This window comes from Pyxicephalus adspersus, chromosome 1 (genome assembly GCF_032062135.1).
Source record: "Pyxicephalus adspersus chromosome 1, UCB_Pads_2.0, whole genome shotgun sequence".
NCBI classification, from domain to species: Eukaryota; Metazoa; Chordata; class Amphibia; order Anura; family Pyxicephalidae; genus Pyxicephalus; species Pyxicephalus adspersus.
In genome coordinates, this window is record NC_092858.1 from 18,476,052 (window position 1) to 18,481,167 (window position 5,116).

The following is a 5,116-nucleotide window of genomic DNA, read 5'->3' on the forward strand; positions in this document are numbered from 1 at the left end:
AATTCTTAAAAGCAACATGCTTCTTTTGGTTGTATGCTTGGGGCCTGAAGATCTGCACTGCAGTCACAGCCATGTGCATATCTTTTTACCTTTCCTGGCCACACAGAAGCAGATTGTCTGCTGTCAGCCATGTGGTTTGACACGGGTGGGTCTGAAAGGGCCCTTAGTCGCCACCTTTGCCTGCTTGCTTTGTTATAAATAAAAAAGGGCCTAAGGGTTGACTAAACAGATTATGGAAGTAAAATATGTTGCATGTTTGGTGTCAGTATCAACAAAAATACTCCTCCAGCATTGGTGTCAGTAGCAGCATGTGTTGATAGCTCCCATTAGATGTCATGGCCAGAAAAATCTACTTCCCAGCAACCCCCAACCAACAGTAACTTTCAGCCAACAATAAATATTTGGGTCTTACTACTCACTGCTGTGAGTCCTGCAAAATCATCTCTAATAAGCACCTACTTCAACTCTTTCACACCATGTTTTTCCCTTCTCTCTTGGTAGAGACAGGGCTTAGCTCTGGGCCCTAAATTTGACGAACCAGTCCCTTTTCTCTTCAACCTTGATATATGAAAATGATAAACAAGAAGTGGAAGAGGAGGCAGTATGGTTGGCTTAGTGGTTAGCAGTCTCACCTGTGCCGTACTATGTCCCCCCTGTGTCTGCACAGGCTTTCCCCCGGGTATTCCGGTTACCTCCCATATTCCAAAAGCTTGCAGCTAAAGTTAAATGGCTTTCCCCCCCAAAAATGTATATAAATACTTTTCTAATAATAGATGCATTGATGAAGACTATCAGGCTACACTTTAGCTGCTAAGACCATTGAGAAAGGACACAGTAGACTGAGATCCCTTCATATAATATCTGGAATTTTGGGGAAAGAAAATGAAAATGTTTGCACCATCCCCGGTGTCTATGCCTATAATTATGGTCATCCTTTCCTTCTATTCTGACAGTAAAAGTCCCTCAGATGTTTTTAGAATGCAAAAATATTCCAATATGAAATCTCTTCTGAGAGAATTTAATTCCATTACAGAAAATGATCCATAACAAAGCTTGCAGCAGGGCAGCTTTACTAGGCAAATTGGTGATCTAGGTCAAACAGTTAATGACCTAGAAGGAAAGATGGAAGAAATTGCAGATGCCCTGAGGCACAATCATGCTTTGCTGGATGTCGACAAGAAGAAAATGATGTAACTGGAAAGCAAAATATAAGAGCAATAAAGTAGGTTTAATAAGACAATCTTTAAGGCTTTCCATGAGAATATACATCTTAGCATTCACTCAAGGTTTACCCACCTTTAACAAATACTGCTGATTTTTATGTGCAGTAAACCACAGAAGCCAATAAGACTCCATACAGTCCCAGTCTGACTTCCGCAGAGTTTATTTTGCAGGAGACTGTGTTTTCCTAATGCTGATAGAACCTTCCTGGACTACCAACTACGATGCATAATACTTAATCCAAAACATTGCTAAACACTCAAAAACATTTAACCTCAAAACCTCTTGTCATGTTTTTTACATTTATGCCTTGGACCTGTTTTTGGCTATACTTTATCATTATTTAGGAAAACAAAGTAAATGTCCATTGATACACTGAGGGTGAATGACAACACATTGGGCCTGATTTAGTAAAGCTCTCCAAGACTGGAGAAGATAGACAATTATAGGAGAACATGGATTACCTAGCAAACTTGTAATGGATTTCTTATAATCATTTGCTATTAGCTGGTAAACGCTTTTAATCCTGAACCAGATCCATTCCAGGTTGGTTGGATCACCCAGGTTCACCAATGATAGTCTATATTATCTATTCTTGGAGAGCTTTAACAAAAATCAGACCCATTGAGTCATCCCAATATCGCCTTTTCTTTTCTATTTTTTGAATGAGTGCTGTTTTTCTGACGTGTATCTTCTCCAGCATTAATAAATCAGGCCCATGATTTCAGGAATTTCAGGTTATACACCAAACATACTTACTATGCCAGCTTAGCAGCAAGCCTTCACTTCACTCTCTTTAGGAGTTACAGAAGAATCTTCAGCATTCTAGGCCTTCAGGAAAGTCTTAGGCTTGGTCCTCACTGTGGTTTTCTGCCGATTCCTCCACTATATCCTGTGAAGCTGTATTAGTTTATGGATAGAACTAAAGCACATAGGGGACCAAGAATCCTTTACCCCCAGAAGCCCTGCATGCTGAAGATTATTCTGGGGCTTTTAAACAGAGCAAAGTGAGGAATCAGTGGAGTAGTAAATATGAAGTGTCTTTCTTTTGCAGGATGCTGCTTTTAAAATAGTCTTTTTACATGTTCCTGTACGAATGCACAGTTAGGGAATGTAAAAAAACAGTTGCTACTTTTAACTATGGTATCCTTGAGTTGTGTTTTTGTTTGGTATATGTTGAGATGTGGGTGTATATGCCGTTAAAAACAGCCTAAACTCAGTTTTTGGCAAAAGCAATGCTCATATTTATTTTGAGCAAAAAATAAAGCAAAATAAATTATCTTCATGAGTGTTGCAACTACCTTGGCAGCAAGTAGCTCCCCCAATGTCCAGCTAACACTCTGAACTGAAGATAGACTCTTAGCACATTGCACAGGTGGTTTTAAGTACACAAAACTCAGGATCACAACCTTAAAGGAATACACACAGTTTACATTTCCAAAAAAATGTTACAAATGAAACATTACTCATTACGGAAGAGCTTACAGTCTACTTAATATACATATAGAAAAAAAAAAAGTTATACTAAAGAAACAAAAACACTTTGTTTAACTGCCGCTCTGCCTCACCTAGGTTAATCAGCTGCATGCATCTCGCACTCTGTAATGCAGGCAAGGTGATAATACTGGATGTTAGTGTGAACAATGCCTTAGTCTGTCTGCAAAAGTAATAGTGGACAGAGAGATAGGTTTGCTGGCCAGCAAGAAAATGAAAGCATACCAGAAAGACATACAGATGCACACACAGACAAACTAATGACATATTCACCCCCTGACAGTATAGCATACGTGAATGTAGGAACCTTGCCATTAGATAGAATGTTGTTCCTAGTGTGGCTTCTTTTTCCCTGTGATCGCTTCAATGGCTAAATTGTACTCATCATTTTACTGTGCTTTGCAGATTTTCCTAAGCTCAGCATATTGATTGGCTTTTCATGGTGCTGTTGAGGGGTTTCTACCTGAATATCTTCATCAATCACCAAGGTTTTGTTCAGTAATATGAAAAGTGATAAACATTTGGAGCAACCCTCCAGGGTTTTCCTTCCACCTCTTTCCACCTCTTGGCTATGCTCCAGATGGAGTCAGTGTGTAATGCTTTGCTAGGTTACATTTGCCCTGCTGGAGAGTCTTTTTAAAGGGAAATGTGCATAAAGATATCTGCCTAGAGGAAACAAATGGATTTAATCTTCTGTGCTGAAAAAAATGTCCAGAAGGAGCTGCTGCTAGGTTGACATGAAGGATTCTGTACTATGGTTCCAGTGGCTACTTTGAAATGGTCTATATTGTCTGGAGAGAGACAAACCTATTGAAATTGAAAGAGAAACTGTGACTTCTCTTACAATAGACCTGAATTGTGCCTGCTCCCAAACGGGCCAGATATTATCAACTGTATCAAAAAAATGCAAATACACCATCTATACTAAATGGAATTTTGGAATGGTGCCAAGGTTCTCCCTGTGTAAGTCAAATTTACTGCCAACTTTTTCCTGTTTTCCTGTATGCCTATCCCTCTCTACTAAATACAAAAAGGAGGTCAGACTCAAATGTCAGACTCCAATGGCTGCCCTAAATGTAGATGCCCCTCTGGAGATCTTTATCACAATCCATGGAATTGTCTCATTATCTGCTGTTTCTGCACCAGCTGGCTGTGTATATTTAAGTCCATCTTCATAATTTTTTACCTTTAAAACCAGAAGAGGATCTCTGTAGTTTAATTGAGCAGGATGGTGTTACTTCTGGTGTCACCTTTTCTCCAGACATCTGACATCACATCTGTCACTCCTATTATCTGCGACTATCATTGCTTGCCCTCTCCCATGTCTCTCACAATTCGTTTCTTGTTAACTTTAGCACTTACTTAGAATGGAGTGGATCGGGGCCCCTGCACAAGGGGACAACATGGTCGAATGAATCTTTGAAACCTGGGAGCTCTTTAAACCCTTCCACCAAATGCCAGCTTCATCGATGACTCCATCACACTTGTTGCTACTTGCATAGGCTTATGGAAGGTGACCCCTCCTTTCTACTCTCCTGAAATGCACACTGCACACTCATGATGTATTCCACTCAAGGGCTCTAGTCCTTTAATAAGCCAAGAAGAAATTCCATCCATCCTCACCCATTGTGAATCAAGGCTTAACCTTTGTATCGTGCCTTACTACTATTGTGCTGAATTTATTGTACCGCCACCTAATATACCATTGTACTTGATTGTATGGATCTACAGTATATGTATCTCAATGTTTTACTGCATAACTTTTGTTTTATATTTTTTTTTCTCACTGGTTAACCTCTATAAAAATTATGAAAAAAAAAATACAACAAAGACTAAAGTGTCTCCATCATATGCCAAGGATTTCACCCTGAGAGTGGATACACCCAGGAGACACTTTCATAAAAACCATGGTGCCTATACACTTTTATATTCTGAGATATGTACGCATTCACCAGAGATCAGCCTCCTACTGATGCCAAAAACTTACAGCATTGCAACAGACCCAGTAAGTGGTCACTGATGAACTGCTTTCTGATGCCTGCAGCAAATTACATGACATAAGTTTCCAATAGGCACCATTCAGCCTAGACAAGTCACTTGACTGGAGCTTGAAGACTACCTTGTAATGCTGGTAATGTGCTATATTGCTGACACATCTATAATTTTTTCATGCAGTGCTGTATATATCAATAAATAATTCTATAGTAAGTTTTATTATAATAAGTATTATTATTAATATTAAACAGGATTTATATAACGCCAACATATTACACAGCGCTGTACATTAAATAGGGGTTGCGAATGACAGACAAATACTGACAGTGACACAGGAGGAGAGGGCCCTGCCCCAAAGAACTTACAATTTAGGAAGTGGGGGAATTAATGCACAATAGGAAGGGAG